The sequence below is a fragment of the Centrocercus urophasianus genome, unplaced genomic scaffold, assembly GCF_019232065.1.
Source record: "Centrocercus urophasianus isolate 14NV4802_14NV808 unplaced genomic scaffold, USGS_Curo_1.0 seq_11, whole genome shotgun sequence".
NCBI lineage: Eukaryota > Metazoa > Chordata > Aves > Galliformes > Phasianidae > Centrocercus > Centrocercus urophasianus.
Genome location: NW_024884253.1, coordinates 63,574,499 through 63,588,489, shown reverse-complemented (window position 1 = coordinate 63,588,489; position 13,991 = coordinate 63,574,499). Strand labels below are relative to the sequence as shown.

The 13,991-nt window shown below is 39.8% G+C and overlaps 1 protein-coding gene across 1 annotated transcript in view; it reads left to right on the top strand.

The window, feature by feature from the left end:
* The window catches only part of FHOD3 (formin homology 2 domain containing 3), a 365,756-nt gene that overhangs the window by 86,345 nt on the left and 265,420 nt on the right, over positions 1-13,991 (top strand). The gene's annotated exons all lie outside the window — the stretch shown is intronic.

Genomic DNA, 13,991 nt, shown 5'->3' with positions numbered 1-13,991 from the left:
CCTTTCATGGGTCTGTTGTTTCAGCCTGAGTTCTCTCTCGCTCAAATTTCGAAGCATCTTAAGTTAAATGCAACAAAATACTAATATAATGTGCTCATGTTTTGTCTGACTTTTTGTGAAATGCTATTCTTTTTTCTTTTTTGGTGTGTATTATAGTTTTATAGCTTTTTCCACTTCATTTGTGTACTTTGATTATTTTTTAAGTTTGTTAAAAGGACAAAATGAGAGACATGTCATAGAGAAAAAATCTTTATGTTCTTATTCCGGTGGCAGCATGTTGTGGTACATGCTCAGAGCTGCTTGGTTGGAATAGCTTCTTACACCACAAATAGGAAGGTAGTGGGATTATTTACTAAGTTACTAGTCCTTCTGCCAGATCTTGCTTTTAACATGTGTCCTTTATTAGAGTCTGAATTCTTCCTTGTTTTGATGGAGACTGAGTTCCACTGCCATTGTAATTTTCTCCTTTTTTTTTTTTTTTTTTTTTTTTTTTCAAAAAACAAAAACAACAACAAAAATCCACCAAAAGCCACATGATTTTACCAAGGAGTTATGCCTGCCAAAATAATAATAAAAATTAAAAAAAAAGTAGGGATGAAGCTTCATTGTCCTTGCTCAGCTATTATTGCCTACAGTACAAAGGGAAAAAGAAATCTAAAACAAATCCTAGGCTGCTGATGTCTGTTCCATTATTGGTTGATGACATTAGTTTAAAACAAGAAAAACAAAAACAAGAGCATGTAATGGAAGGATGAAGGAAAACAATAAAATAATTTGTTTTCCTCCTGTTCTCACCCCACCACCTCTTGAAATTTCTAAAGGACATTAAAACAATTCTATAAGAACTTCTTTAAGAACTGGTACACAAATGCTTTTTCTATGTAACTTCACCCAGCAGCTGTGGGCTGAGGTGTGTCCCTGAGCTGGGCATTTCTTTCTAAGAGGGGCGGGAGAGCTTCAAGGACGAAAGCTTTGCAGAAGGTTGCATTTTGCACTGGGCTACATCCTGAATTAGGTGCCTTCTGTCCTTACAGTTTTCAGGTGTATTCAAATGTATAAACAGTTGAGGGGTCTTTTTGGTTATTTAATTCAGAGGTGATAATCTTTTGAGATCATACTAGCTGGAATTTCTTTCATGAAATTTTTGTGTGAAGTCTTTATATAAAAGAGTTTTCAGGAGCAAGGTGTGTAGTACTGATGAGATCATGCAACAGCTCTGAGAAATACTGAAATCCCAGTATTTTTGTCGTTAAAGTTTTGGTAATACGTGCAGAAAAGAGATCGATCTTTTTTCAGTAAGTTATTTGATCAAATTTGTGGAAAAGCAGTTGCAGATTGACAACTCTCTGACATTAGCTAAATACACCTATCTATTCCTTTCTCTAGCACTCAAACAGACTTCATTGGTTTGCTGGAGCCTTGCCTGGAAAGCAAACAGATAATCTGCTATCGCCCCTAATTTGCAAAAATGATTGCATAGGAAGAAATCTCAGGAGCAGCAGAGGAGCACCACTGAACAGAATATGGAGCAAAATGCTTGCTAGATGCCTTTTGTGAAGCTATTTGTGAAAATGAATGTTTAGAATATTTAAATAATAATAGTAACGATAAAATAATAAAGGAAGCTAGCTGTGCAGTACTACTTCAGTTTTAACAGTTTTCTCCTGGACTTTCACCTTCTTACACTGCTATGTGAGATGCACACTTTCTCCATCCTCACAATTAAATGCATTTCTCCTGTGGTTTTTTTTTTTGAGTTGATTTAAAGTGTAAACCAGTAAACTTTGGATCAGCCCAGGAAAGCACTGGAAATGGTGTGAAAGAGTATTAAAGGGACTTTTGTTTGCCACTTCCTGTGTGCCATTGTATTGGTTTGCTTCTCAGTGAATAGTAGGTAGGGTTGGAAAAGAATAAGCTAAAATAATGGAGGGCAGAAAAGTCCTAAAGAAATGGGTTAATGTCTCAACTCTCTGAATGGCTTAAAAATTCTAGCTTGCTGGTGTCAGTTTTGATTTTCTATAGATGAGTTTTACTTGTGGATCATTCATCTACAGAAGATTGTTTCTCATTTGTGAAAAAAGTACAGTGGTAAGTTTTTGCTACTCGGTAATAAAGGTACTGTTGCTGTTTCTTTAACATTTAATAAACAGCCATTATTAATGATCTAAGAACTAAAGATGTGGTTTAGTGCTTCTTCTTCAGCTGTGTGTTGTTGTCATAAATATCCCTAGTGGCTGGCAACAAGGCAGAGGGGTTGGAATTAGACAGTCTTTAAGGTCCCTTCTAACCTGAACTATTCTGTTTCTGTGATGGCTTTTTTTTTTTATTCTGTTCAGAGTGTAGCTTGGATTTTTCCTGTTTCCAGGTATCTCCAGTGCCATCAAACTGCTGAGCATTGGAATGCAATATTGTAGTATTGTTTATCAGATTTAACTTGAGGCGGTTAGTCCTAAGCTGTTTGTCTTGGATGCTTGCTACTTCTATTTTAGGCCTGAAGAAGCATTTCATTTTCTTATGTTTCCATGTTTCTTTGAATTGTATCTGTTGTGCAATCTCTTTCTTTGTACAAACACTGCTTTGAACAGTGTAGTATTACTGAAGGAAAAATAATAACAAAGAAGTCTGAACTGAATGCTGCTTCAAAAGTCGAGAAGTCATAAACTCATTTTCAGAGAGTTTAAGCATTTTTCTTTTGAAAGTCTGATTCCTGTGGGGTTTGTCCCCAAAATTGAGGTGACTGAAACCTCACTTCATTTTCCAGCTGTTGTCATGTCTAGAATAGTTAAAACAGGTTTCATAATGTGAGATAAAATGATGATGCTATCTTCTCAGCACAACAGTTGCCAGTCTAACTTCAGACATCCAAGGTAAAAAGCTGTCAACTATCCTATGGAAGTGTCTGTTTTGACCAATACGTATATAGAGTACATACACAGAGACATATTTATGTCCTTGTCTAGCACCAGCCTCACAGTTTGTGTCAAGAATTTAAAGATCCTTATATGGCATTGCAGTGATCTCAACATACCAATATAACTACTTAAGCATGGTAAAACCTCTCCAAACGTATATGCAGTTATATTTCAATGGTGAGCTATTCCTTAGTGACAGGAAGTAAATGTTCCAGGCATAATTCTTGACACTGATATAATTGACCTAGGATGAGGACATTACTGCAATAGCCTTTAACTTGATTTTAAGAACAAAATAGTTGGTTACTTAGAATTATTGCTCAGTCAAGAACATATTCTTTTTCAGTACTCAAATATGAAGGGTTGAGCATTCATTTTTTGAGTGACCAAACTTTCCAAATAAGCTTATAGCATTGTTGCTAGTGGCTTGAATATGGGTTATTGTCGTCATGTTCATCTGTCGATTCACTTTTCATTCCTCCATGCTAATGAGACCTCACATTTTTCTAATTATTTTTTTGAGTTATGTTGGTGGTGGACTTGATTTTCTGTTCTTGTTCCTTTCATATACTAAGAAATCTTCCGTATGTAACTTATGCAATAAAACAGCTCACACTACACGTTTTGCAATTTTTCTTAGTTGTATTTATCTTCAGTTACTTACTGCAGGTAATGCTTATTCTCTGGTCTTCGGGAGAAATTCAGTGCAAATAGCAGTGTTTCATAGTCCTAAACTGTGTTGTTGACCTCTGATAAATCCCATAAATTAGGTGGTACTCTGATCTGTTCCCTGAAGCAAGAGCCTTAGATTTAAGTGCATTAGTAGTCTAAATATTTGTATTTGCTTTCAAAATTATCTTCCGCAGAACTCTCAAAATAATACTTACAATGCATTTTTCCCAGCAAATCCCATCTTCAGTACCATTTCTGTGCAACTCAACTGATATAGTTTGTTTTTCTTCAACCTTTTTGAATAAGCATCTTCCTTAATATTTACCCACTACCTCGTTACAACTAAGTGTACATATTCCTATTATTTTAACAAAAATTTTCAATCCTGGATGCAGGGAACAACTGCTAATCTAACAGTCCAACAGAATCCGTGAAAAGCATTCTGTTATTGCTGCCTGCTCGCTGCTATTTCAACTTCAGGCTCACCTGAAGAATTCCTCAGATGTAGCTGCTTCTACACGGGATTTCCAGTATGTCACTTGGATGAAATCATTCCTTTTGCTTTAGCGCACAGCTGGTTTAAGAGCAAAAAGCTGTTGATGTTGAGCTGCTGCAGTTGTTCGGTACTGTAGGTGCTGTTAGTATCCAAAGGCTCTTTCCTAAGAACATTTTGAACCACGTATTCCTCCCCAGACAGATGATTCCTCCTTATTATTGTGACAGATGAACGTTCAGGCATCAAAGAGAAGATGAAGGAAACACACCGTACCTAAGCAAACATGTGGACAAGTAGATGAAAGCAGTCACTGAATTGAGGCCAAGCTGAGCTTTTAGTTTGGAGGGACTGGAAGGATAGTGTTAGAAAAAGAGAGAGAAGATTATTCCCGCTGTAGCTGCTGAGTGTGGCATCACTGCCATGCAGGTGTTAAGCAGAGGTGACAACAGCAGGACACGCTGTAAAGCAGACTTGTATTCTAGGCCATGCAGTTTCTTTGTGTCTATACATGTATGCACGCCCTCACCTTGCAGGAGCATTTGAAACCAGATGCAGCATCTGGTTAGTGTTCAGATCACCTCATAGCATTTTACATGTGGCGTCTTCAAAGCAGGTTATAGTAGCAGCACAAGATCTTACTTAGCTCCATCACAGCTGCAGCTTTGCTTATGATCTGAATGGGATCATGCAGAGTCCTTTGACAGTGAATTAATGTTGACAGTATGATATGTAGAGTTTGCTATGAGTACCACAGATTGCTTGCATCCAACAGACTACAAGGACAAAACAATGTATATTTCTATGTGTATAAAGAGGGTTAAGTTTTAGTACTCAGAATTATAGCTTAAACAAGATGATTTTGGGAGGGAGAGCAGGGGGACAGGGAGAGACTAAGTTGAGTACTCTTAAGTACCTTGATACAAAGCCTGCGTGTCTACATCACCAATTTAATGGGTATCTATCTAACTTACCTAGTTGCTGTCTTTTACTGTATTTTGATGTGAACTGATGGCCTTACTGCCTTGCTAGCCCCCTGGGGGGCTCAACAGGGACTGCTTCAGAATGGCAGTCTGGTGCAATTGCTATGAGAAAACTGCTGGTAGGTTCTGTGTAAGATCAAAGAGCCTCAATCAGTAAACTGCCTGGAACTTGATTTGGCCTGTCCTGGGGAATTTAAATCCAGTCCAGTTGAGGGATTTGTTTATATGTGAAGATGCTAGAAATCTCACCTGTTTTGAACCCAGTGACTTCATGCACACGTGAATGCACACATAAATGAAAATACCCAACATCTGCAAGACTGCTGTGAATGCCGTTGGCTTTTCTGAATGGATGAAAATATTGGATCATGTTTTATAGAAGCTTCTGATAATATTCCTTCTAAAGAATATTATTCATGTTTGCATCATCCATTTGTTTTCATGCTGTTCTCTGTCACTACAGCTACTTCAAGACTTTCTCACATGAGCTGCCAACGATTAGTCACTGGCCCTGTGACGTTGTACACAACATCTTCTCCCAAGGGCTGAGGATTTTATTACAGTTGCCTTGTGGTGATTGTTTGGGTCAGCGCTTCTGTTGCAGCTCTCTGGAGATGAGTTCCTAGCTTTTGACTTTGGAAATCAAGAGGGTATAAAAAGATCCTGTTGTGGTAAAACAGCAGAAACATCTGCTGAAGGGAGGGAGGAGGAGGAGGTCGCTAACCACAAGGGCAGCAGCAGGGAGCTCGTGGTTCTTCCTCCTCTGCTAACCACTGTATGTGGCCCTGCTGTAGTGCGAGGGCTGGCACCACAGCACCAGCTCCACTGGGAAATGGGTCCCAGGTTAGTTGGTTAGAAAAATCTAAATAGAAAATATTTATACTGAAAAGTATTGGAAATGTTTTTAGTTGGTTAATTCCCATCTTCCTCTCCCTAATCCGGTTCAGTTCTTGTGTAAACTCCAGTGGGGAAAAAAAAAAAAGCAAGGCAATGCTGTGTACTCTGCTGTTTCTGAAAGTAATGTCGACTCTTAGGCATCAAATGTTTGATAAATTTATGGGACAATTAGGGAAAACATGGATCAGAAAATATGCAACTGAAGGCCGGTTTCTAATTGTATTCTGCAGTAACCCCTGAAACGTACAAGCTTCTTACTTGTTACAAATAAGTATGTGCATCTAGACCTCTCCTTAGCTGACGTAATTGAATTGAATGCAAACTTTGTGTATGTTTCATGATCCTTTCAAAAGCAAGCTGCTGATTAAATTAATGATGGCTTATTGCTTTTGTTAAGACCAGAAGGCAGAAAGTTCTGGGAAAGAGTGAAGAAGAGTGAGAAAGGTTTATTAAGAAATGAGTTAGAATCCTGATCTCAGAAGGGTGAGAGTTTCCAACAGGAGCACAACAAATACACCCCGGAAATTGTGTAAGCAAATGTTAGGTCATCATACTGAGAAGATTAAAAAACTAGGTGAAAGTTTTAAGTTCCCACCATCTAAGTTAAGGGTCAAATTGTTGGCTTCCATAGCTGTACCACTTCCTTTCAACTTCCTGATTTAATCAGCATTCATGCTGTCAGAACAAAATGCTAAGAGCCAGCACGGAAATAAAGTAGCAGTCTGCATGTTTGATCTTGTGTCTAAAAACTGTTTGCACCCTTAGATTCACAGCTGCATTTCCTGCAAATTCCTGTTTGTGGGATCTAGATGTGATGAGCATTGGTAGGAGCCGAGCACTTCTCTTACCTATCTGTGACCTGGTACCATGTCCTGTGAGGTGGAGGGAGATCTGGGAGGAGTAGGGCAGGTGTTGTGAGAAAAGCCTGGCATCATTCTGTAGCCTGTGGGGTGGTCAAGCAGGGCTCTGGAGTGGCTCCTAAAGTTTTTTTTGTTTGCTTTTTTTTTTTTTTTTTTTTTTTTTTTTTTGTCTTTGCTGCTTAATTTCTGCCAGCCAGAGGTTAAGGATGAAGACATTTGGTTCTACCATTCTGCTAGACTTGCTGTATGTCACTGAACCCACTCAAGGCTTCTTGCAAGATTGCTAAACAAGCCAGCTGTAGTGAAGCTGCAAACATGCTTGTATTCTGAATTCTTGCAGGTAAATGAGGATTGGAATTGCTAACACTGGCTTTTTATAGAATTTGTATTATATAGAAAAGTTTGCCTTATGACTTTCTTACCACAGAGCACAGTCCCTATGCAGTCATATTCTGTGGGCTCTCTCAAGCATGGTTGTGTCTCATTGGAAAAGCTTCTGAGATAATGTCTCTTAGGTGTGATAACACAAAGCATTTGCAGTGCTGGGATTCACTTTGAAATAATTGGTGTGGGGATGTTTTTTTGTTTTTTTTTCCCTTCTTGTTTTCTTGTGATACTATCAGTTGTGGTCTTATAAACTGTCATACATTCAAGGGATGATACATCTTGGATTAAAACTATCTGGTTTATAATCTTTCATGTTGCCTATTGAAACAACATGCTATAGCCTATTGCCGAATATCACAGGTTTGACAAGCTTTAGCTTTAATCAGTACTGACAAAATGTAGAGCTTATAATTGAGTGATGCTGGACTTCTTGGTTGCAATCAAGTGCACGCTTACAGTAAAGTATAACGTGATATCAGCTTAACAAGGTTAATACCTGCCATACCTGGAATGTCTGTGAATGTTGGTGTCCCTGAGCTTTAAAGGAGGAATCATCCTTTATCCCTGTAATTGGCTGGCATGCTACAGAAGGCAGATATTGTAAGGAGCAGCTCAGCACTTGAGCCTATTGTTAATGTATTGAAGTGATGGGGGGAATATTTGTAAATGTGGAACTTCTTATTTTGTCATCACTTTCTGTCTTTGCAAAAGGTCCTTGATTCTTATAAGTGAATTGAACCTGAACTGCAGAGAAGCTGAGAATTCGTGTATTTCATTTTAAGCCTATGATGGTTTCCCTTCTCTTTGCTTAAAAAAGTGCTCACAGTGGTTTAGCTTCTCTTTTAAGCCAGCTGAAATTACCAGTCATCTCTTCTTTGTGAAGACATTGTTTAGTCTGAAGAGGAAAGATAATTTAGGGATCGATAATTTAAGACTTGGGTCAGTCAAAAACCTTCGCACTTTGAAAATTCAATTTAAAAGTTTAAAAACTTTCCTTCTCCTTTGTCTTGCCATTCAGTCAGGATTGCTGAGGAGCTGAAGTTCCTAAAACCTCAAATCATGGGATCAAGAGTTTCTTCTACTGGAGATCATAGCTTTAGGTGGAGGAATAAGTCTGTGCATTTTTTTCCCACTTTTTTTTAATAAACAATTTTAAACTTTGGTCTATCTAAACTGAGTGAAACCCTTATAAGAAACTGAAATACTTTGCTGATTTTTCTTTTTTTGGAGCCTTTGTATCAGACATAGGTACCAGTTTTTGATTTTCCCCCTATTGTTATGGACTAGGTTCCAGAAAGCGTCAAAGGGTAAGTTGTTCCTTTCTCATCTCATCAGGGAAGATTTTCTTCTGCACACTTGTGTGTGCCACTTGAGCCCAAAGCATGCACTTGCTGGCAGTGTGAACACTCTCCTCTAAGTCTTCTAACAAAACTAACTAAGCTTCTCCAGAACGTGGACTAAGAAGTCCATCTGGCTAGCTTGGAAAACATTGAATTGTGAGCTAATGGTGTGGGATATTTTTGCTTGGTTTAGATCCATTTTTGGATATGTTTTACAAATTGCTGGTGCTGTGATGCTAGAGCACTCTATATGTACAGAAGCATGACATGTGTAGTACTTTATGACTCAGAAAGGCAGCTCAGCCTGCAATAGGTTCCTGGTCACTAAAGCGTAAGATAACAATCAAATATAAAAACTGGGAGAGCACTCCAGTAAAATGCTGAGCTTATTTGTTTTCTTGTTTACATAGTTATGCTTTTGTGATAACTTAAAATAAATGAAGGCATTCTGTCAAGCTGAGCAATGCTGGGTAAACTGGCTGTATTTAATCATTGTGGAGGCACCTGATGTTAAGCAGGGCTTTGATTTGGTAGCAAGAGTTCTGTGAATATGTGGTGCTCTGAGTCTGGTGCAGCACACTCAGCCTGGCTGTTGAAGCTTTCATCTGATCACTCCTTACTTCTTCCTGCTGTGAGCAAGGATGACAGCTCATTTTATCTGCCTTGAACAAACACAAAAGCTAGATTTCCTGCGAGCTCTTTTTTCTTCTTCTCCATGGGGATGAAGGCTCATGTATGAAGAGATGCTGATTATTTCCAGCTGTTCTGTTGGCATGTGAGGGTGGGTCCAAGCTGAAGTGCTGTGGACATTCACTATCACTGGAGCCTGAAGCCAGGCCTGGGATCTCAGGCTATGTCTAGTCCTTGAGTTTGAGCACCTCAGACGCAAGGTGGAAAATCCAGATCCTGAGCTTGAGGCTGTCTTGCACGTGTGTCTGTCTAGTCTGTGCTATGTGTCTAATTTGTGTAAGCATGAATAAGCCATTATAACACTCAACACTAAAATGCTTTTGTAAGAGGGAAACTTTATGACAGAGCAGATTCTTGCAGAACAGGTGATGATACCTGGCTTTCGATATAACAGCTGACTGGGGAGTTTCTGTACTCTCCTTTTGCTTTGCTTTCATTTCTGCTGCTTTTAATTTTACTCCATCTCATCTCTCTCCTTTCTAAGAAAGTCACCAGCAGAACAACATGTGGAACAGAACAACATTTTTGCAGTAGGAGAGATTTTTAAAAAGCCATTATAAGAAAGGCAGCTTTCTATGCAAACCTGACTTAGCTTATTTATCCTTTTCCAAATAGGGAATGAACTCTGAAGTGTGTATTAAAGTTGGTTGGTTTATAAACTTGATTTATCGGAAGGTCAGGGCTGAGAAGCAGGGGACATATTATGGGCAAGAGAAGGAGGATTGAATGTTTGACACATTTGTATAATATGAAGAATATAGAATCTGTTTGAACTTAGTGAGAGATATCTTGTATGCTTTGTCTTTCTCATGCATAGTCTGTATTCTAGAAATTTGTGTGAAGTAAATACGTTCTTTGGAGTACGAAATTCTTTCTCCAGTTTTGCTGACAGGTCATTGTTGATACTTGCATGGGTTAATGCTACAGAGGCTGTAGGCTGGGAGCAGGAAACTGACTCCTTGCTAAGGGCCACTGAAGCCTTTTGAACAGCTTTCACAGGCCACGTGTTGATATGTATCTTTGTGTTATCCGATAGTGGAAGACAGAAAATCAATCAGTGCTCATATGGAATAAAGCTGTAGACTGTATACATCCCAGAAGGTGTTAGCTGATAACTCCCGTCGGTTTAATTTGTACTCAGTCTTAATTTGGTTCAAAAAAGTTAACTTGGTGAATCTCTGAAGTTGGAATCCAGAATCATCTAGTCCAATCATCCATATACCACCAATATTTTCCTGTTAAACCTCTAGCTGTTTCTTGAAGACCTCCAGGGACAGTGACTCACTCCTCCACCTCTCTGGACAGCGTGTTTTAGTGCCTGACCCCTCTTCTAGATAAGAAATTTTTCATAATATTCAACGTGAGCCTCCCCTGCTGCGACTGGAGGCTGTTCCTGAGAATGTCAGCCTTCTCTTTATCCTTGCCTTTATGCATCCTATAATGGATGGAGATTCTCCTTAGTTCTCCTGTCACTGTTAATATATCTGTAAAAAAGATTTTTGATTACTTTTATTTCTGCGGCCAAGTTGAATCATAGCTTGGCTTTTGTTCTTCTAATTTTCTTCTTGCATATTTTAACAACTTCTTTGTATTTTCCATAGTTTCTCTTTCGTTCTTCCGCAGGATATAGACTTTGTTTTTCTCGTGTAGCCTCCAAAAAAATTCCCTGTTCAGCCACACTGATGTTCTTCCCCACTGGCTGGTCTTAGGGCATGAGGGGATGGCTTGCTACTGTGCTCCTTAAGTGCATTAAGATTCTCGTGCTACGGAGCTAAAACACACAATTCACAGTACTTATCCTTTCTATGTGGTTCTCCCCCTTACATTTATTTCTAAAATGAAAGATATTTTTTGTTTTGCTTTTATTTACGTGATTTGTTATGTCTGAAACTATCAGGAGGGAGAACTGGAGAGTTGATTTGTACCGTACAAGACCATTTCTTCATTTTCAGGTTTTTTCTGCAAACTTGTTTATGTGAAAATCAGATGGAGTAAGTCCAGTCTTGAATATCATGATTGGTTTTTGATGTACACTTGAAATTTGCTTGGGGGACTTTAACATGTTTTCAGCATTTAGAGAAATAGCAGAAGTCCTGTGACATTATTTGATGTAATGTTCAATATTGATGTGGTATATATTTTGAATTCCACAAGTAAACAGTTCTTTTTATAATGACGCTTTCAACTTTATTTTCTTGACGATTCCCTTCTGCTGTTTCTGCTTTTCAATAGCAATTTGGCAAACTTAAGAAAAAAGTTAAGTATCTTCAAGAGAAATGTGTTTTGTAATGTGGCAATTACAGCTGGCATGGAAGTTCCTTAGAATTACTGGTTTTATGGATGATCCTCTTGGTTTGGCTTTTTTTCCTTTTGAGAGGATTACTCTGAATACTCTTTATTTTTGCCCATGATGTTTACTGCGATCTATAATTTTCTTTCAATTAGACGCTAAGCCAGCTGGATTCATAGTTTCAAAGCAGATTGGCACCTTTTCTTATTTTAAAACTTCTTTTTTAATCCCCTTCTTGTTAGAAATCGTTTAACTTGGCAAGCAGTGTCATCTGATTTAATAACTCTGTTCTTTTGGCTCTGTAATGGCCAAAATCTTTATTCTTTTTGTGGGGATAGAATCTCTTTTAAAACTTGTATTGTCTATTTTACTGCAGATCAGTTTTGCAGCATTGCAAGTTCATGAAGAAACTTCTCTAAGAAATTTATGCATGCCTTGCATGCAGTTGCATCCTTTCTCTGGTTACCTGTTTTTAACATTGTTCTTTAAGAACGTTTCCTTAGCATTTCCTTCCATCTTCATTTGTGAATCTGCTCTGTACTGTTTGTTCTTTTCTGCTTTATGTATAGCTCCCTGAAGCTTGTTCCACTGCCAGTTAAGGTTTTTTGGCTGTTTTTTCTCCTTGTTACAATATTGAGCTTAATGGATGTGTGGTCTGCCTCTGTTTCTTATGGAGCTTTATTATGGCATTATCTACAGAATAAGTATATGGATTGCAACATAGAAAAGTAGATTTATACAGAGCTATGAGAGGTGTGATGTAAATCTGTACATAGTGCTTTCAGAGTCATTTGTAAAGCTCACAAATAAGTCAAGTATGTGCCTCCTTGAAAGGATAGCAAAGACTGTAAATCACTGCCATCAGTGGAAGCTGCTTTTAGGGACTTCAGGAAGCTTTAAATCAGTTTGCAAGAGAATATTGGTGGGAAAGCACTAAGGCAATGTGGAAGAAAGAGGTGAGATGAGAGAAGGCAATGGGGCTGCCCTTGGGGAAGTGGCTGTGGGCACATTTGATCCCACCCTACCCCCACACCGACTGGGAGAGGGTGAGGCAACCAGGAGAGACAAAAGGCATTAGTAAATTAGAGGACAACTTCCTGATACAGCTGGTCAGAGAGCCCACGAGAGGAACTGCCCCACTAGACCTGCTGTTCACAAACAGGGAAGGTTTGGTGGGAGATGTGGAGGTTGGAGGCTGTATTGGGCAGAGTGATCATGAAATGATAGACTTCGTGATTCATGGTGGAGCCTGGAGGGGGAATAGTAAAACTGCTACCTTGGACTTCAGGAGGGCGGACTTTGAATTGTTCAAGGGACTAATAGGGGGAGTCCCCTGGCATTCAGTCTTAGCGAGTAAAGGGGTCCAAGAGAGCTGGTTGCTCTTCAAGAAGGAAGTCTTAAGGGCGCAGGAGCAGGCAGTCCCCCTGAGCTGCAAAATGAGCCGGCGGGGAAGAAGACCGGAGTGGATGAATAGGGAACTATTCCTGAGGCTCCGGGAGAAAAAGAGAATCTACCGCCTGTGGAAAGAGGGACAGGCCACTCAAAATGAATACAAGGAAGTTGTTAGGATGTGTAGAGGTGAAATCAGAAAGGCAAAAGCCCAGCTTGAATTTAACCTAGCCACTGGCGTGAAAAGGAATAAAAAACTCTTTTATAAATACATTAACAGTAAGAGGAGGACAAAGGAGAATATCCACTCTTTGCTGGATGAGGCTGGGAATGTGACTACTGAGGATAAGGAAAAGGCAGAGGTTCTGAATGCCTTCTTTACGTCTGTCTTTAAAAGTCAGACCAGTTATCCTCAGGATACTCCTCTCTCTGACCTGGTAATCTTGGCTGGGGAGCACACTAACACCCCTGTGATTCTGGAGGAAACAGTCAGAGACCTACTGCTCCAACTGGACTGCCACAAGTCGATGGGGCCAGATGAGATCCACCCGAGAGTGCTGAGGGAACTGGCGGAGGTGATAGCCGAGCCGTTTTCCATCATCTGTCAACGCTCCTTGTTGACCGGTGAGGTCCCAGATGACTGGAGGCTTGCCAATGTGACTCCCATTTATAAGAAAGGTCGTAAGGAGGATCCGGGGAACTACAGGCCTGTTAGCCTGACCTCGGTGCCAGGGAAGGTTATGGAGCAGATCGTCTTGAGGGAGATCATGCGGCATGTGCAGGGTGACCGGGGGATCAGGCCTAGCCAGCATGGGTTCATGAAGGGCAGGTCCTGCTTGACCAACCTGATCTCCTTCTATGATCTAGTGACCCATCTGGTGGATGAGGGAAAGGCTGTTGATGTGGTCTACCTAGACTTCAGCAAAGCCTTTGACACTGTCTCCCACAGCGTTCTCCTGCAGAAGCTGGCAGCCAGAGGCTTGGATGGATACACTCTTGGCTGGGTAAGGAGCTGGTTGGAGGGCCGGGCACAGAGAGTGGTGGTAAATGGAGTCAAATCCAGCTGGCGACCGGTTGT